General features: G+C 35.6%; 1 non-coding gene across 1 annotated transcript; it reads right to left on the bottom strand.

Annotated features, from left to right (window-relative positions):
• Positions 1-11,797: 11,797 nt before the first annotated feature.
• Positions 11,798-11,903, bottom strand: LOC140854964 (small nucleolar RNA R71). The gene has a single exon (XR_012138057.1). It is a non-coding gene; the product is annotated as a small nucleolar RNA R71 (small nucleolar RNA).
• Between the last annotated feature and the right edge of the window lie 9,735 nt (positions 11,904-21,638).

The following is a 21,638-nucleotide window of genomic DNA, read 5'->3' as shown; positions in this document are numbered from 1 at the left end:
ACCACCCGCTCGTCAACCTCTTGCAGACCCGTTATGTGGAGATCACAAGATCTGAACCGTAGACCATAGCTCTCCACAGAAGATCAACCGCACACTGTGCATCCAGATTCGTGCAATGGGGTGGGATCATGGAGCTTTCGTTCAAGGGACCCTGGGAGGGGTAGCGGTACCACGTGCCCTGTATCAGCTTTCTGCAGCAGGGAGCATCATCATCTTTGTCCTTTTGCTTGGATCATTGGCTGTCGCCACAACGGGTTCTCATATGGTGGGGCCCACACTGGAGCGCGGCACATGGCAGTTCACGTGCTTATAGTAGACCCGAATCATTGACGTAAATCTGACCCTTTAAATAAAGAATACCATAGTCGGAACGGTACACAGCTTGATGCAGTTTGGAGCTCACTGAAACCGTTGGATTTTAATCTGGGCCCTGAATCGTACAAATACTTTAATCGGCATCAGAGGGGTTTGATTGGGTGTAGCACATGACATGGACGGTTAGTACCGTGACTGCGAGCAATCTAGTGGGTAGGAGAAACTTGACAAGAATGCATGGTGTGAGCCATCAAGTGTATGTTTGATTTTTGACGATATTCTATGACTTCCTATGCCTCCACATATTTAATAGTCTACGTAGACATGGAGGCATGGATAGCAAATATGGACGAATCATCGTTAACATTACTCGTAAATAATTAAGTGGGCCTAATGTGGCTTAACTGTCCTATCACATCATTCCTATGCTTTTATATCAAAATAAAAATGATAAAATCAAATCTGATTTTTATTATTTCTCTCCGGAGAGAAAGTGGAGCTTGATTTTTATATTTTTAAAAAGAAAGGTTGGTTTTTATGATTAAATAAAAAAAAAAATTTAGAAGGCGTTTGGTTGGAGAGAGTGGGGGTCTGAAATCGGAATCGAAATGGATGACTCCCATTCCAACCATTTGGTTGGGAGAAGTCCCATTCCGATTTTGATTCTGAAGTAAAATGGGAATGGCTCAATCTATATAAAATTCAATCCCTACTCTCCTCTATGGATTCAATTTTTTATTTCGATTTCGGGATGAAATGGGAATGGCTCAATTTATATAAAATTCAATCCTTACTCTCCTCTATGGATTCATGATTCCGATTACGAACCAAACGCTTCGAGGGATTTGATCATTTTGATTCTGATTTCAATTCTGATTCCAAGCCATTCCGATTCTCATTCCCTTCTTAATTTCGGTTGCGAACCAAACACCCCCTTAATTAGTTGTTAAGTCATTAGAAGCTTTCTTTTTTTTATATTTTATTAAAATAAATTATTTATACATATTTAATGCGAATGTATCTAAAAAGATCAAAAAGTAAAGTATCTCTGAAAGATCTAGGACCCCCTCCTCAAAAGTCCATAAAATATTTTCAATGTGCTCCACAAAATAAGTTGCAACCCAATCAGTTACAATGTTCGCTTTTTGGAATACATATTTAAATATAAGACCTATGTATCCAGAAGGCGATATTGAGATATCATGTAGTAAAGGATAGGTAGCGACTCCTTACGTATACCTCTGTAGCTATACCACCACCCTGGCCGAATCTCCCTCAATTACCATATGGTCTGCTCCCAAGATATGCCAAGCATATATGACCCCTATCCAAGCTGCATGCAACTCTACCCTAGAAACCGTGGGCTTAAAAAGGTGACAGCCCCCTATCATTATCAATCTGGAATCAGACCCTCGAATCATAAACCCAATGCCACCGCTTTTGTCTCTGACATTTCTATCAAAGTTGATCTTAAGGTACTTTGGAGGTTGGGGCTCTCAAATTATGAACACTCATTGAGTCGCTACAAAAGCAGGGTAAGAGTTCCAGGTATCCAGAGGTCTAGAGGTCACATCAATCAATTCTAATACTAGGGTTAAGGTTCTCTCCAAGATGAACATCACTGGACATCTCTTGATCTGGAAGACTATATTGTTCCTGACTAGTCAAATATGTTGGGCAATATAAGCTGTCTGGATGGCAACGTCCTGTGCTTAAGATCTCCGACTGGCCACCTCAATAGGTTAAGGAAGGCCTTGGTTGGGTCTTTAGTCTGAATAATTTGATGATACTGACCCATTAAGAATCGTATTTTCCTGCCAAAGAGCACAAAAAGAGGATGTGCTCCATCGTCTCTTTCTCTGCTCCATAGCAAGGGTAGGCCATCTCGATGTCCATGCCCCTCTTCTTCAAAATAGCCTTGGTTGGAAGTCATCCTCAAGCCACCTTTCAAAGGAAGAGGCTCACTCTTGAGTATACCCCAAGCCTTCAAATCCAGCCACCATCTAAATGCCTAGTGGGCTCTGACTAGTACAATCAACAGAGTTCAGCAGTGTAGTGATAGATCTCATGGTGTTGGAAGATCCTTAGACCCTGACATTTGGACTACGATAAAGAAGAATCACCAATGACCTCACATGCTTTCCTAATTACTCTCCAAAAAAACTAGACACAACTGTAGGGTCCCAACCTCTACCATCCGTATAAAGAAGATCATATAACCTCATCAAGCCAGTCGGTTAGAGCTAACAAAGGTTGCCATTTGGTCAATGGCATATCCACAATCCAGGAGTCGAATAGGAGGCTAATGGAGCGGCCATCTCCTACTAACCACCGTGTTTGGGGAAAGTTTTTTTTTTGGTTGAAGAGGTTTTTTCCCTTCCCACAAGCAACTATGATGAGCAGTCAATATCCACAACAATATCAATGCAAGGGAGCAAGTGAACTGGGGTATTGATCCAAATGTTGAGCTAAGCATAATAATGGCTTGTTAGATGTCATAAAGTCTCTGTTCTAGTCTCTCTAATATAAGTTTATTGAGCTTATCTATATTATATATAGGCACACCCTAATTCAAATTAAAAGAATATGTATCCATAATGAAGTTATGTATACTAGAAGAAATTACAAACACTACAAAAAAAAAGAGATTTAGAAGCATTCTTTTACCAGCGGAGATAGAAAACTATTGGTAAAAATAGACTTTAAGCAGTATTTTTTAGAATCCATTGGATGAAGTCTTATTTTTTTCTAGTGGTTGGATAAATTACTAGGAAAAGTCTTATTTTTTTCAATGGTTCGATCAAACCATTGAAAAAAATTTTATTTGTATCGCGACCATGTCCCACCACCTAAAAAAGTTATGTTTATTAGTGATTAAATCAAACTACCAAGAAAGATCCTATTTTATCTAGCGGTCTTCTTAAACCACTAAACAAAATATATACATTATGGTATCCTAACTAACCCACCCAATATATCTATACAGCTTCTTCTTCCATGTGCGGGATATTTTTTCACACCCTTCCTCTTTCAGTCACGGATTTTTTTTTTCACACGTTTCCTCTTCTGTTGGATTTTTTTTTTAAGCGCTCATCATCTCCTTCGTATTCTCGAAGGATTCCTCCAAATCTATTGACGACCGCTACCCTCCTCTCTCTCCTTCAAGACCTCATGATAAGCATCTGAAAAACCTGATGTCCCTACAGAATGTGAAACTCTAGACTCCACCATCATGCCTCCAAGAACAACACCATCTTGCCTCCTCAAATGCCGATGGCCATCATCAATGTGCCATCACCGTGATTCATCTGACGGCTAAGAAGCCTCCATTATCTTCAAACCAAAAACAGAGGTGATAGAGATCTCAGTTGGAAGGGAATTGAGGGGTCTCAAAAAACACCCCACTAGATCGATGATAGAGATCCACGATCTCGTCAGCGTCACATGGTTAGACTTCTTTCTCTCCTTCTCTCCATTTTGTTTCTCCCAAGATGTTTATTCTATTATTTTAAAGAAATTCTCTTCTTCAATTCCATGGAGTAGGGTTTGGGAGTCGCCGATCCAATCTCGATTTTACTTTAGTGAGCTTCTATAACGATCTGATCTTCTTCTCTTTGTATCTTATTGTTTAATTTTTTCTCTACTCAGAAGTTGTATTCCTTTTCTTGCAACTCTTGTTGCAAATAATCTATTTTAACATATTGATGTTTAGTTTATTCTCATAATCATTATAGCTTATCTACATTTTTGTGCTGAGATCATGTTTGTGATTTTCTCAAATGAAAGAAGAGAAAAAAAGATAGCACTTGTGTCTAATGAGCTTCCGTCTTTTATTTCTTAATTTGTGTAAGAACTGATTGGTTTCTTTTTCCTTATAAAAAACATATCATGATTTCAAGAATTAAGGAGTTTGCATATACCTAATTGTGGGTTGCTTAAGCCATCTGATTGCAATATTAAACTATCTTTGGATATCTCTATGATAGCATTGTTTGATATTTTAGAAGTCTCATCATGGTTCATGACACTTCAAGTAATAATATATAGCTGCAACATCCCAAGTTTTTTTATTAACTTATGAGATATAGAGGATAGAGAAGCCATCTCTAAAGTTAATTCAATATAATAAATTATCTCTAATTACAAAATTAGGATCGGATCTTGATGGAACATCCCTATTCGTATTACTTCCTTCTCATGGTGGTTTATAATGATTAATTTTTAACTATTTTTGATTATTGACTGACTATCATATCTTTTTTATGGTGGATTTTAGTATAATATATTTATATTAATATATACATATATGAACTTCCTATAGCATCATCTCATATCTTACAAACTACAATATTTACACCTGATGGATTGCATTGTTATATATTATGTTATTGCTTCCTCTTGTAGTATTTTTTATTTACTTAGGTTGACATTGGATGAATCTAATTCTTGTTATGAATCATATTCTTTATCTAATTATAGAAAAATCAGGATAAAAAAGCAAGATCCCAACAAGCTTGCACCATCAAGGTAAATTGATCATTTCCTATTACTTTTTTCATATATTTCATATTTATTTGTTTTGTATATTATATTGATAAATTAAAAATTCTGTTTGTAGAAAGGAAATGAAGTCATTTTGAAGAGTTCAAGATGGCCACACAAAACTGAGGTGGCATGCGGAATGCTTATAAATAAAAATACATCTAAGATGATGGGTAATACTATTCTAGAAATCAAATTTTGAGAGATTTATATTGATTTTGTAAGGGTGCAAAGTAAGCCATTAATCTGGATTGATAGACTGCAGTAAGTCATTGGTGATGTTATTGGATCAACAATTGTAGGACCCTCTACCCATGTATGTATTATAGTTTTTTACCTATCTTTTTTATTAAATTTTATTACTCTTATGTATTATTTATTTATGGGCTAATTATACTTTTTTTTTGGCCGATTGAATTTGTCAAAAAATGATGTAAAGCTCCTAATCATTATGTATAGTCCTTTTTTCTTATTTTATCTACTTAGGACAATGTATTTTTTTATCAAAATTTTAAAGGATATATCTACAACTTTGTTCAAAAAATTTACACTTTCATCACTATTAGTTTTATTATATGAAAAACTCTTTTTATTGTAAATTTTTATTTGCTTTATGAAGGAGTAACCGATTCTAATTATTTGTGAAAATTGAATTCAAAATTTTGATTAATTACTTATTTTCTATATATTAGATGGCTTTAAGATGCAATTGAGAAGGGAATATGCTATATTTAAGTTATTAGATTATCTTTTTTAAAAAACATAATGTACAACATATTGCCAGTGGTCATTTTTGCTGTTAAAAGGTGATTGCCAGTGGTCATATTTGCTGCTAAATGTGTATTCCTAATGATCAAAGCATTGTTAAATGCATATTTTCAGTAGTCAAAACTACAATTACAAGTTTAGAATTTTTTCAGTGATCAAATTTTTTGTGGCTAGAAACGCTGTTAAAATACTGCTAGTGGTCATAAACGACTATCAAGAAAAGTTTCTAAATCTTTGTCTAACAATTTTAACCACCGAGATATATTTTATTTTTTTAGTAGTCAACATCAAAACCACCAGCCAAAGTTTAATTTTTTTCAATGCTCATGACCATCAAGAAATGTTTGAATTTTTCCAACAGTCAAGACCGTTGGTAAAATCTTGAAATGCAACAACGATGATAGCTCTCTGATGGCATAGCAGCGTTCTAGGAAACTATTGGTAAATCTTTTTCTGATAATTTTTCTTGCTTTTATCGGTGATTCTGGCCGTTGCTAAAGCCCTTACTTCTTATGGTGAAATATAATTAATAAAAATATAGAAAGTGCATGCTAAGAGGAACTATAATTTCTTAAACTCAAGTTTAAGCAGATTTAACTTTGGAATCTTTATGTGTGTAACACCATATTATGGTTTTCCAACATTCATCATTGGTCTTAGAGAATGCTTTAGATTCCTATAGCAAATGTTCTATGGCTTGCGTTGGACATCAGTATACAAAATGCTGTATTAATCTACAAAGTCTTACAAGTTTCATGGTTCTCTACTGGTTTACAAATAAACTGCTGCAATGCTGATTTATTCTTGAACTTTTTGGTCTGCATTTTACTTCTTAGTCTTCTGAAGCATAGGGTGGTTAAGCAAAGTTCTGAAATATGGCTGCGGTTTATATCTCACTATACAGTAGGATCATATGATTCTTAGCATCATATGCATATGTTCAAGCACTATTTTTACGCTGCAGATGGATTCAATACGGTATTTTCTATATTTAACCTTGCATTGGAAAGGGCTATGTTATTTCAGACTTCTTGTCTATACTTCAAGATATCCATACTTTGTATTACTCATCTTTCTATTACAATGATTTCCACATAAACCAGCCAAGGTTCTGCTTCATTCTTCACTTTGTCGGCTTATGTACTCTTCCAGACTTTTATGTATTTATTACATATCATGCTAGGGTTGGGAAGTTTTTGGTCTTCAGTATTTGGATTTATATGGTTATCGTAGAGCAGTTTCGGTTGTCCATCTTTCACTGTGCATTATTCTTTACTTAATATAGCTAGCGGTGTTCACAAAATGATTCAAACCGTTAAACTGGATCAGATCAAACAATTTTTATCAATATGATATGATTTAAAAATTAAAATACTCTGATTTGATTTATAATTTTTATATAAAACAGTTTAATGGTCTGATATAGCTTTGCAAAAATATTAGATCAGACCGAATTGTAAACCATAATATGAGAAAGAAAGGAAGATTCTTTTGGAAAATAAGAATAGTGGTCACACCTTGCCACTATTACATTATATTATATTTATAGACTCATGATTATATAAGAATATTTTGATAATTTCAATCTTTATTTAGCTAAAATATTTTTTTTTAAAGATTTTTTGTCTTATATATTGCAATATGTCAAACCGTTAATCAAATCAGACTAAACCGTAATTTGCTGATCTGGTATGATTTGATTTGAGTGATAAAATGGTTTGATTTAGTTTGTAAAATTGATAAATTATAATTTATTGATTTAATTTAAAAATATTTTTAAATCAGATCAAATCAGGTAGTGTATATCCCTAAATATAGCTGTGGCTTCGTACCCAAAAAAGTCACGACAGAGGAAGTCCAAATATTATACGGTGGGAATAAATGGGACTAAAAGTGAAAAAGATGAAGTGCACCCAGTCAGCTTTTCCATGTGATAAGTAAATTTAGGGAAGCATATTAATTTGATTGCAACTCTATTAGCACATGTTTTTTTTAATTCGATAAATTTTTTTTGAGTTTTGACAAAAATATCAATTTTGTAATATGACAATGAACGAGGATTTATTGAAACTTTTTACCATGCGTGACCATTTGAGTGGAAAATATGTGAGATTGTAATCATAAGATCATTAGCCTCAATTATGAAATGAAAACATGAGAAAGATTTAGTAAAATATTTATTTCTTGAAAACAGAAGAGAAAGAAAGGTCAATTAGAAACAATAATCTTATGTTAATTAATATTTTTTTGATTCGTGCTTGTCTTTCATTCCCGCTTCCATTTCATTTGAAACGCATTCTTCTTCTTTTCAGTTGTTCATTGCTTTCTATCGCTCTTTCCTCGAGCCAACTCTTTTTTTCAACCGAGTCTCGTCCCTTCCTTCACGATGGAAGTTTCGCTCTAGAGAGGGTTGGAACCATCTGCCGTTCTTTTGTGGATAAAAAAAATTATCTGAGAATCTATATTTGTAAGATAAATATTTTTCAGATAATATTTAGAAAAAAATAATTTATTCATATTTTTTTATGCATGAAAAAATAGCTTCTAAAATTGTTACTTATGTTCTTTTGTATTACTACTTTCTCAGATAAGTTACTAAAATTTATCCATATTTTCTATAATACTCTTTACGTTTTTTAGATTTGAAGAAAGTGGATGATTGAGTTATTGGATATTGACTAATAGAGGTATTATAAATGAGAAAGGAGCATCCTAGAAATAAAATTAAATATCTATTTTATTGATTGATGAGAAAATGATTTAGCCATCTAGATGGATAAAATTTTTTCTTCATTTCATGGATAAATGCTATCTATGAAAAAATAATTTATCTATTTTAAAAAATATAAGAATATGAATAAGTTAGTCAATCAAAAAATTGATCAACTTTTTTATGATATTTATCCACCAAAGAATAGATCCATGAGCAAATTGTGAGGAAGTTATCAAATTGATGGTCGAAGTCTTAGTTGATATCCGCTATCCCTATTTACTAGGATCTTGTAGGCCTCAATACTCAACTAACCGATGACGATTAAGTATCTAATTAATAAATTATATATTTTTTAATTTAAATTTATCAAACTATTCATAAGCTTATCATGTCAAATCATATTAACGAAATTCTTGTAGCATTAAAAGAGATCCTAACATGGCTCCATTTTATGCTAAAAGCATTTTATGAAATTCACGATTTATATTTATATGACAACTCTGACATGTGAAAAAGAAGTGAACTTGGTACTCAATGACCCTAAACCCCACCCGTCTCCTCTATCGTCATTCACATGCAATTTGAGTTGGATAATTCTAAATTTTCAATTACATCCTCTATCATTGCATTTGATAAGACAAAAAGAAAGCTAAAGTATGAATATTTTTTTATGTTAGTTTTTTTTTTTTTGTAATTCACCGGGACAAAACATGCCACAAGATGTTTACAAATATTGGAAGCATGCAAAATAGAATGCATTGCCCTTAGTTCTTCTTTTTTACCATTCATTTGGTCATATTGAATATAAGCCCATGCATGATGCAATTTTCCCCTAAAACAAAAGATGAGCCGTTTTTGTTTACCTTTGGTAAATCAAATTGGCACAGGCGTATTTGCACCCAAAATATGATCCATTACATCATGCATATGTTGGTATGTGATAAACACTTAATTTAAGTCATTTAAAGCAGAAAATTATATTTAATTTATTTTATTTATTAAGAATTTGATACTTTTTTTTATGTTTTACAGGAAAGATGATCGCTGATACAAAAAGTCCGATTCGCAGATCAAAAAGACTCAAGTTTGAAGAAAATTGGACTTAAAATAAAATTAAAATAAAAGAAGAATGCATACGGTATTATAGAAAATGAAGATACTATGCAAGGAACCCAAAAAGGATATAGACGTCATTTTAAAGAAACAAAAGTTTCTTTTTGTAATTTTCTAATCAAAAAAAGCAGCGTAAGTGGTTTCCTAACAGCTAACTGGTCCGTGCAAGAAGATTGTGGGCGTACGGCATTACGAGCGCACGGCATAGCGGGTTCGCGGAGAGTTTGTGCTGGCGGACACAGTGGCGAACAGACGGACGCTCATGATAGTAGATGGATCTGAAAATTAAAGAAAAAAATATAATACTTGAAAATACTTCAAGAGGAAGAATTTGTATTTTCTTTATCTGCTTGTGATCTTTTCTATCCATCTTTTAGTCCTTAGTATTTTCTTTAGTCCCATATCTGAAAACTATGTAAAACTCCTCCCTCCTAACACCTATAAAAAAGCTCTTGTATTCTCATTTGAGGGGGATCCCAGAAATTCTTCTAGAGCCTTGCATAGAGGAAGAGAAAGGGACTACTCCATGAGCAGCTAGGCTAGCAGTCTCGGGAGTGGAGAAGAAATTTTGTAACAACACAGAGTGAGTTTATTGTTCTAAACTTTCTTGTATTTCTTTATATGCAATAAAGATTATGTTTTTTATTTAAATCATCATGAGTTCTTTATTTGCTCTCTTTCATATGCTTTTATTTATGCTTTCCTACTAGATTAATATTAGGAACAACTTTTACTTTCCGGAGACGTGCCATGATCTACGGGTACGGGGCGTGTCGAGGAAAGAAGAGTTGTTTATCTAGTACTTTTTGGAGATGCACCATGATCTATGGGTACGGAGTGTGCCGAGGAAAGATATATATTTTTTTTAAGATTAATCGCATCTATTTAATTAAAAAAAAAGAGATACAACTCTACTAGTGCAAAATTAATTCAAAACTCCCGAGCTCTTTATTTTCTAATTACATCAATTTTAAGATAATTTATTTTCTAAATCAAAACAATGCTTCTTTCTTTTATTTTGCAATCTCAACTTAGTCCAAGGTCCCTGAGGATACGATCTCGACTCATCCTACTTACGTAGTGAGTAGAGCAAAATTTGGTGCTATCAACGACGACGCGTCAAATTTTGGCACCGTTGTCGGGGATCTTGGCACGATTGAATTAAAAAAAAAAACCACTGACATTTTATAACACTTAACTCAAATATAAAATTCTCTAACTTGATTGGACATCTTATTTTTTTGCATTGCATCTCCATAATTAACTTTAAGGGCGCAACCCATTAACTAAGATAAGATGGGGATTTGATCACCCTTCTTTGGCCCACAAATCACTCCCTTGCATTTGCATAACCTAGACCTTAATCTAAAATTAATTAGACGTTGACCCCTAAGGATTTTGAGCTCATTAGGACAAGTGACCCCGAGAGTTGAACCAGGTTAGACTTGGCCAGCTAGCTGGTGTCTAGACAAGTGGTTTGCGGGACGACTGGGCCCGAAGGAAGGTGGTTTTTAATTGGTTCCGTTCGCTGACCTGGCCAATTTAATTGGTGTCTAAGGAAAGCAACGGGGGGACTCCTACCGACGTTACACTTATCTGGCCAGTTGGTTGGTCAAGCTCCGACTTGGAGGGCTTGAAGGCTAACTACAGTTAGGAGTTGTCTAGAATTAGGATAACTTTAGGATAGAGAGTCCACTGCGTGCTAACTTGATTGTAATTAAAATCTAACCACAACTAATTTTTCTATTAGTTTTAGGACTTCTTAGGATCTCTTTTTTAGAACTCTTTTCTCTCTTCTCCTCTCTTTTTAATAAAAAAAAAATAATAATCCTTAACAGATTAGGATACTCCTACATAGATCTTTTAATTGCATGTTAGGTCGACGATCACTAAAACCCGACTTGCAACCATTAGATGAAGAATTAGAAAAGACTCTTAGGACTATCCAAGTTAGAAACATGGCTGCACCTGGGGAGGCTAATCCTCTACGCTCATTGAGAGAATATTTCACTCCATCCTCGTATACCTACTCTCCATGCATTCAAGCACCTCCAGTAGAAGCTACCCAATATGAGATTAAGTCTAGCATTATTCAAATGTTGCCATCATTCTATGGACTTAGTAACAAGAACCCATACAGACACTTGGATGAATTTCTTAAAATTTGTTCCACAGTAAAAATCTAAAACTTCTCCGATGATGCCCTTAGGTTGAAACTGTTCCCTTTCTCACTTAAGGACAAAGTCAAGCATTGGTTAAACTCCTTAGACTCTATAACTATTTCAACTTGGGATCATCTTCAGAGAGAATTTTTCAAGAAATACTTTTCAATTGGAAAAATAAATTAAATTAGAAAAGCTATCACTAGTTTTTCCTAATTGGAGGGAGAACTTTTTCATGAGACATGGAAAAGGTTAAGGGACCTCATTCATAAATGTCCACACCATGCTGTCCCTAAATGGCAACTTTGTCAGTATTTTTATGATGGTCTATCAGAGAAATATCGATAAATGGTTGATGCATCATGTGGTGGGATATTCATGCTAAAGAGTGAGGATAAAGCCTGGCAGCTCTTTGAAATACTTAGTGAGAATTTCTTATATCATATGTCTGCCACCTCTAGAGAACAACCATGCTTCAACAAAAAAGAAGTGGAATTTATCAGATTGGAAACGTCGTAGATATCCACAGTAAGGTAGATGAACTGTCCCAAAAATTAGACCATCTTCTAAATACTGGACAATTCCCAATTCCACCTAACCCAATCCAAGAAGTTTGTGCATTGTGTGCAAGTCCGAACTATTTTGTTAGTGAATGCCCAGCCGCACCTCAATTTTCTGAGTTTGTGCACAAGCAGATTCAGCAAGCTCAAGTCCAACAAGCTCGCAAACCAGGAAACGATCCATATTCGAACACTTATAACCCTGGCTGGAGAAACCATCCAAATTTTTTCTAGAGACCACAATCAGTGGTTGGCCCTGCCGCACCTCGACCTCAATATCAGGACCCAACATATAGGCATAGACCATACCATCAATTTCAAAATGCTTTTCAACCGTCTACTACTGGTCACAGCTCAGCTTTTGAGAAAAAAATTCTGAAAGCACTAGAACAATTAGAAGTCAACACTCAGACCCTTAACTCCCACACACAATCCATTGCTAAGCTAGAGACCCAAATAAGTCAACTAGCGACTGCATTCAGTAGGAGGGAAGGAGAAAAATTACCTAGCCAACCCGAGAGCAACCTAAGAGGGCAATTTGTGATTGAGAGCTCTAATACCTCAGAAATTTTTTTTGAACACGCCAAATCAATCATGACTCTGAGAAGTGGGAAGGTCATTGAACACGCTAGTAAAACCAATGAGACCGACCCTAAACCTCTAACTGAAGCCAAATCACCCAAGAACAAGGAGGACCTTAAAATAGAGAATGAACCAACTGCACCGGAATCATCTTACTTGCCTAAAGCCCCATTTTCGGATGCCTTAAAAGCCCCCATTCCTACAGATAAGAAGGGAGGAAGACTCGACGAGATGTTGGAATTGTTTAAGCAAGTCCAAATTAATCTTCTCCTTCTAGATGCAATCAAACAGGTCTCTGCTTATGCCAAATTTTTGAAGGATTTATGCACCAAAAAACGTAAATCTAGATCATAAATTCTAAAGAAAGTACATCTCACTGAACAGGCTAGTTCTGTCTTACAGCATGCCACTCCTCCAAAGCTTAAGGACCCAGGAGCCCCCATCATTTTTTGTGTTATAGGAGATTATCACATTGAAAAAGCTCTTCTGGACTTAGAGGCAAGTGTGAATTTTTTACCTAGTTTGGTGTATGAACTTTTTGAATTCGGAGAACTGAAACCCACATCAGTCACACTGTAATTAGTCGATAGATCAATTAAGGAACCATGTGGAATGCTTGAGGATGTCTTAGTCAAAGTAGATGAGTTTTACTTTCCAGTTGATTTTCTGGTTCTCGACATAGAACTAAGTGGCAACCCAAAATAAATTTCCATTATCTTAGGACGACCCTTCCTAGCTACGGCAAATGCATGCATTAATTGTAGGACAGGAGTCATGGACGTATCGTTTGGGAATAAGAAACTGAGACTGAATGTGTTTGGTGCTTCCCAAGGACCATCAATGGATAGTTGCTTCGAAGTAAATATACTAGAAGACATTATAAAAGATGCAACACCCACAATTCTAGCACCAGACCCCTTAGATACTTGCTTGGCTCACTTTGGAGTGTATGACTTTGAGGGATATATGAAAGAAGTTAACATCTTGTTGGATACACCACACGATAAAACCACTCCTCCATGGACAATCAAGTATGAACCATTGCCCACATTAGCTAGTACACCAATAGTCCCATCTTTAGAATCACCACCTACGTTAGAATTGAAACCCCTTTCTGCTACGCTCAAGTATGTATTTCTAGGATCCAATAACATCCTCCCGACAATCATTGCATCAGACTTGACCCTTAATCAGGAAGCACAATTAGTTAGTATTCTGAAGGAACACAAAGAGGCTATCGGTTGGTCTATTGTCGATTTAAAAGGAATTGACCCCTCCATTTACATGCACCATATTCATTTTGAGGCAAATGCCAAACCCCATCGAGATATGCAGAGGAGATTGAACCCAAACATGCGTGAAGTAGTAAAAAAAGAGGTGGTAAAGTGGTTAGATGCTGGAATCATCTACTCCATATCCGATAGTAAATGGGTCAGTCTCACTCAAATAGTACCTAAGAAATCAGGTATTACTGTGGTTGAGAACGAAGAAGGTGAACTGCTTCCCACTCGCATATCATCTGGATGGCGAGTATGCATAGATTATAGAAAACTAAATACCGTTACTAGGAAGGACCATTTTTCAATGCCCTTCATCGACCAAATCTTAGAACGGTTAGTAGGATAAAGTTTTTTTTATTTTTTTGATGGTTATTCAGGGTACAATTAAGTACCTGTATTTTCGGATGATCAAGAAAAGACTACCTTCACCTGTCCCTATGGCACCTTCGTTTTTCGGCATATGCCATTCGGGCTCTGCAATGCACCCGCTACATTTCAACGGTGCATACTGGCCATTTTTTTGGATTTGGTGGATAAATATCTTGAAGTTTTTATGGATGATTTTTCTGTGTTGGGAACCACCTTTGAGGATTATCTCCATAATCTTTCCAAAGTTCTTAAACGGTGTATGGAGACAAATCTCGTCCTAAGTTGGGAAAAGAGCCATTTCATGGTGCGGAAAGAAATTGTATTAGGACATATTATTTCTGAAAGAGGGATCGAGGTAGATAAAGTCAAAGTTGAGGTCATTTCAAAACTACCACCCCCTACTTCGATCCGACAAATACGATCCTTCTTAGGTCATGCCGGATTTTATAGATGCTTCATCAAAGACTTTAGCAAGATTTTAAGACCCCTGTGCAATCTGTTGGCCAAGGACACACCATTTGTCTTTGACGAAGACTGTTTGAAAGCATTCAACACATTACGAACAGCCCTGACAACAGCACCCATAATAAAATCTCCTGACTGATCCATTCCATTTGAGATTATGTGTGATGCCTCTGACTTTGCAATAGGTGCCGTCTTAGGCCAAAAAATTAATAAGGAGCCACATGTGATCTATTATGCTAGCAAGACTCTTTCTGATGTCCAATTAAACTACACCACAACAGAAAAAGAGCTACTAGCAGTAGTGTTCGCCTTTGAAAAATTTCGCTCATATCTGTTAGGGTCTAAGGTTCTAGTTTACTCTGATCATGTGGCTCTGAAATATCTCCTCTCAAAGAAAGATACTAAACCGCATTTGATCAGATGGATCCTTCTTTTACAAGAATTTGATCTGAAAATCCGAGATAAGAAGGGTTCCGAGAATGTGGTAGCTGATCACATCTCTAGGATCTTAGTTGAACACACGATAGGCATAGATGAGGTCAAAGAAAAATTTTCTGACAAACAATTTTTCACAATCTCTTCTAGCCGTCCTCCATGGTTTGCCCATATTGTCAATTACTTGTCAACAGGACAAGTACCTTCTCACTAGATAAAATAAGAAAAGGATCGATTTTTCTCGCAAATTAAACATTATTTCTGGGAGGAATCTGAACTATTCAAATACTGTCCTGACCAAGTTATTCGCCGTTGTGTCCCTGAGAGTGAATTCCAAAGCATTCTCACTTTTTGCCATTCTTCGGCATGTGGGGGATATTTTAGTGGAAGAAAAACTACAGCAAAAGTACTGCAGAGTGGGTTTTATTGGCCAACACTTTTCAAGGATGCACATGAATTTGGTCGAAGTTGTCTGCAATGTTAGCAAACAGAAAATTTATCCAAGAAGGATATGATGCCGCTGACCCCTATTTTAGTAGTAGAAATATTCGATGTTTGGGGGATTGATTTCATGGGACCTTTTCCAGCCTCAGTTAGATTCGAATATATTTTGGTGGCAGTTGATTACGTGTCAAAATGGGTGGAGGCAATAGCTACACGGACTAATGATAATAAAGTTATAACTAGTTTTATCCAACGAAATATCATTAGTCGATTTGGCTTCCCAAGGGTGATCATTAGTGATGGAGGGACTCATTTTACGAATAAACATTTTGAAGCACTTATGAAAAAATATAATATTACACACAAAGTGGCCACACCATATCACCCCCAAACTAATAGTCAGGTAGAGGTGTCAAATAGGGAGATTAAACATATCCTAGAAAAGATGGTTAGGCCCGATAGAAAGGATTGGTCTCTTCGCTTAGATGATGCATTATGGGCTTACCGTATAGCTTTTAAAACCCCTATCGGTATGTCACCCTATCGATTAGTTTATGGCAAAGTTTGCCATCTGCCGATTGAATTAGAACATCGTGCACTCTGGGCCATACGAATGTTTAATTTTAACATGAAGAATGCAGGTTCTAATCGAAGGTTGCAAATCAATGAACTGGAAGAACTTCGCAACGATGCATACGAGAGTTCACGAATTTACAAGGCTCGAACCAAAGTATTTCATGATAAATATATCTCTAGAAAATTATTTGAGTTAAATCAAAAGGTATGGCTTTTCAATTCCAGGTTACACCTTTTTTTCGGTAAACTTCGATCCCGATGGGATGGACCTTTCATTGTCACACAAATATTCCCACATGGAGCAATTGAAATTCATGACCCCCGGAATGGCAATACATTTAAGATAAACGGCCAACATCTGAAGCCATATGTAGATGAAATTGCACATAAAGAATGAATCGACACCATCTACCTGTGTGATCCACTTTATAATGAATAATAAACTTGACGTCTGGCTGAAGACGTAAAACTTAGCGCTTGTTGGGAGGCAACCCAACGATTTTATTTTTTTACTTTATTGCAGCTGCAGGAATTTAGAACAAGAGCCTATTAATCAATGAAGCTATCTTCAACTTCCGAAGCAAAATTATCCCAGGTGCACTCTCTCCTTTTATTTTCTTTGCTTTCCTACTCCATTAAGGACAATGTAGATTAAGTTGGGGGGGGAAGGAAATTAATCAAATCCTCGAGTATGGTCAGAAATAATTAGTTTTGTGTATTCGAATTTTATTTTGATTAAGAGTCAATTAGGCATCCTAATCAATAAATGATTAATGGTCAAGATAATTTTAGAGATACTGAGGAATAAATTATTAAGAAAATCCAATGAATGGTAGGGTTTAGACTAGACCAAATTTTAGGAGTGATTCTACAACCCTCTTCTTACTGATCTCAATAAAGAATCTGCTTCATGAGAGATTTGGTGGAAAGGTCGAGGTATGCAAAAATTTTTCTTAAAATTTATTTTTAAAAAAAAATATTAGTTTCCTACTGAGTAACCGGGCCCTTTCGCCTAAGTAAGCGTTGTGGTTCGCGTAAAAAGGTGGGCAATGTTAAAAAAAAAATAGTGGATAATAAGGGGTCTAAATTGTAAGAAGATAATAAACCTTTCTCACATTAAGTTAGAGGATTTAAAGAGTAAAGTGGAGAGTTGATGGAAGAAAAGCTCTTGAAATTTCTTTAGTTAATACTCAGCCACTAATTGGGTCAAATTGATAATTCAATGAAGTATCTCTTTAATGATCTGACCAGGTATCATCTACTTTTTGGGATGCCTAACCTAATTTTTTATTCAAGACCGAGTCGGTACATAATGCTGATATATCTATTTTACTCGAGGACGAGCAAAATTCAAGTTGGGGAGTGTGATAAACACTTAATTTAAGTCATTTAAAGCAGAAAATTATATTTAATTTATTTTATTTATTAAGAATTTGATACTTCTTTTTATATTTTACAGGAAAGGTGATCACCGATACAAAGAGTCCGATTTGCAGATAAAAAAGACTTAAGTTTGAAGAAAATTGGACTTAAAACAAAATTAAAATAAAAGAAGGATGCATACGATATTATAGAAAATGAAGATACTATGCAAGGAACCGAAAAAGGATATAGGTGTCATTTTAAAGAAACAAAAGTTTTTTTTGTAATTTTTTAATAAAAAAAAGTAGCGTAAGTGGTTTCGGGTCCGTGAAAGAAGATTGCGGGCGCACGGCATTGCGGGCGCGTGGTATGGCGGGTTCGCGGGGAGTTTGTGCTGGCGGACACAGTGGCAAACAGACGGACGCTCATGATAGCAGATGGATCTGAAAATTAAAGAAAAAAAATATAATACTTGGAAATACTTCAAGAGGAAGAATTTGTATTTTCTTTATCTGCTTGTGATTTTTTCCATCCATCTTTTAGTCCTTAGTATTTTCTTTAGTCCCACATCTGAAAATCATGTAAAACTCCTCCCTCCTAACACCTATAAAAAGGCTCTTATACTCCTATTTGAGGGGGATCCCAGAAATTCCTCTAGAGCCTTGCATAGAGGAAGAGAAAGGGACTACTCCATGAGCAGCTAGGCTAGCAGTCTCGAGAGTGGAGAAGAAATTTTGTAGCGACACAGAGTGGGTTTATTGTTCTAAACTTTTTTGTATTTCTTTATATGCAATAAAGATTATGCTTTTTATTTAAATCGTCATGAGTTCTTTATTTGCTCCCTTTCATATGCTTTTATTTATGCTTTCCTGTTAGATTAATATTAGGAACAACTTTTACTTTCCGGAGACGCACCGTGATCTACGGGTACGAGGCATGCCGAGGAAAGAAGAATTGTTTACCTAGTACTTTCCGGAGACGCACCGTGATCTACGGGTACGGGGTGTGCCGAGGAAAGATAAATATTTTTTCTAAGATTAATCACATCTATTTAATTAAAAAAAAGAGATACAACTCTGCTAGTACAAAATTAATTCAAAACTCCCGAGCTCTTTATTTTCTAATTACATCAATTTTAAGATAATTTATTTTCTAAATCAAAATAATGCTTCTTTCTTTTATTTTGCAATCTCAACTTAGTCCAAGGTCTCTGAGGATACGATCTCGACTTATCCTACTTACGTAGTGAGTAGAGTTATTTTTGGTACTATCAACGACAACGCATCAGTATGTAAACATATATACTACACATCCTCATTTTCTCACCTTGAAAGATAATTCTCATTTTTTTGGTAAATGAAACAGTTTACATCATTTCAATGTAAATACATCCGTGGAAATTAGAAAACAAAATATTCAAAAATTGAGATAGTGGATCAATGGTAGAAGTTTATAATGTGGTTCCAATACGATTAACTAAATAAGATAGAGATAACTTTTATTTTCTTTTCCTTTCCAGCATGCTTATAGTTTGATGCTGGAGCATCAGTGCAGTGGATGCGGGACCATTACATTATCTCAACACGAGAAGTTTAAGGTGCACACAGAAAATCTTCCCAAGTGATGCCATTACTCAACCAATAATTATTGTCCGATTATACATGGTCTACTTTAAGGCTCAATATATGACAGAGCATAGATTGAGGCACTGTTAAGGCGGGCTTTGACCCTGATACCAACTAAGTTGATGCTAAATTCATAGATAGAAATCTTTGGACTAAAGGATGATCCGCAATGGCAGTAGGAGCACCAACTTTTTTGATGTACATCCCATGCAGTTAGCTAGGTAGCAACTCCCTAGGGTTTTATTTGACTTAATAGGCATCTGGAGAAAGAGCAAATTTTATGTAAGGTTCTTTAGCTTCTCTCTTGATAAGGGGGTTTCTATTTTTGTTACCTATATATGTTTATTCAATCTTTTGAGCCAATATCTATCTTGCTTCCTTTGATAATTTGGAGTGAGCTTTACTGTATGCAATACCCAAACGGGAGCCTTATTGCAATGGTTAGTCACTCCATTGTGACATGAAGGTTACAGGTTCGAAATATGGAAACAGCCTTTTCATAAGTGGGGATAAGGCTGTGTACATTTGAGTCTCTCTAGATCGATGGGAGCCTCATGCACTGTGCCACCCTTTACTATATGTTATATCCAATTTTCTTGAAACCTTTGCATATTGATCTTTTGTAATAACATAAAGCAGTAATGTGGTTGTGGACAATTGATACTTGAAATGGAGCATGCTACATCTCGAGTCACAACTTGGAAAAATTTTAGTATCTATTCACAAATTTAAATGAATACATTCATCAAGAGAATTATGTCACATGTGATGTTGGTATCGTAGGTGCAAGCCCTGCCATTATCTGATTGTCTGATTCAGGTCGAGGATGCTGTCTAGGCCACTTAGACAGGATGGCCATGCCCTAGGTGAGTCAATTGGGAGACTACCCTGCATTTACCCAGGCTATCTATTACACAAAGTTTTCCTATTCTATTCTTGCTTTCTTTTGTCAAAATTCTCAGTGATAGATGTAACAGAGAGTGCTAAGAATAAACTAAGCTGTTTTAACTTTTAACAGATCATAGTGTGGCGCTATAATCAATTTGATGGCATGGTCATCTGCAGTAAAGACTAGATCGGATGTCTTAGTAACAGTTTGGGCATAGATTTACTTGTGAAGCATTAGAAATGAGGATGTAAGAAGAATTGAAAAAAAGTTGTGGAAAGGATTTGTTGGGGACTGCTCAGTGGCCATTATACTGTTTCTTAAAGAGAAGCATCTAAAAATTTCAATCTTTTTTTAAAAATGCTCGGCCAAGATATCCTTTACAATAATTGTCATAATCTTTTGTGGTGATTATTTCTTCCATTTTTTTGATAACTTAGGTCACGCTTCTGCTTGTCATTTGGTCATGCGGTGATACCCTACCTATGTTTACCTTCTTTGTATTGTAATAACCTGGTACGCTGGTAGAATTTAATATGGTCCAAATTTACATTTCATTTTCTATGCATGGTTTCGCTGCATGTAATTGCACTTGACCTTTTCTTTCTGATGTGTTGTGCAGAGCAATGTGAAAAGGACAAAGCACATGTCCTAATCCACTGCATGTCAGGGATAAGTAGGTTAGTTTATACATCACTAACACAGCACATTGTGCAGCTTGAGATTGGCATTATGGCTGTCATTTGTGTATCATCATGTGCTTTGATATCTTTGTGTCAGGTCACCCGCTATTATGATAGCTTACCTGATGTAGTCTAAAGGATGGCGACTTTCACAAAGTTTCCAATAGGTGAAAGAGCGAAGACCATAAGTGGATGTATCTTCAGGTTGACATACATGACCTTTTTTAACCCCTAAAGGCAGTTCATTAGTGAATTCTACTTATGAGCTGAATCTTCAACATATTAGGATCTGACACAACATTAATAAGTCACTGCTTGTTTTCCATCACATGAGATGACTTCTACTAGTTGAATTGGCTCCACGTTGAGCAATACTGATTCATGGTGGAGAAATTCAGTTTGTTATTCATTGACAAAGAGACAAGCTTGCCATGTCACCTCGCTGTTATGGCTATGACATGCAGCTCAGTTTCATGTGCTAACCAGAGTTGTCGGATTTGTTTGAAACTGTTTGTGCTTTATTATACTTTTATCATAGGTCTAAACATACCAATGTATGCATGTTTGAAACAAATTACTTTATCAATTTTGAACTCATGAAACCATGCAAATTTTTACTTGTGCTGCACCTTGCTTCATGCTTTATAACACGAATTCACCTCACCATTCTGTGTTTCATATCTGTTATTTTAGTCTTGGCTACAGGATCATGAATTCATATTATTGACCTAAACACCAGTCTTTCCAAAAATTTGTGC

Source organism: Elaeis guineensis, chromosome 1 (assembly GCF_000442705.2).
Source record: "Elaeis guineensis isolate ETL-2024a chromosome 1, EG11, whole genome shotgun sequence".
NCBI lineage: Eukaryota > Viridiplantae > Streptophyta > Magnoliopsida > Arecales > Arecaceae > Elaeis > Elaeis guineensis.
The sequence above is the reverse complement of the archived record's forward strand: the minus strand, read 5'-3'. Positions and strand labels throughout refer to the sequence as shown.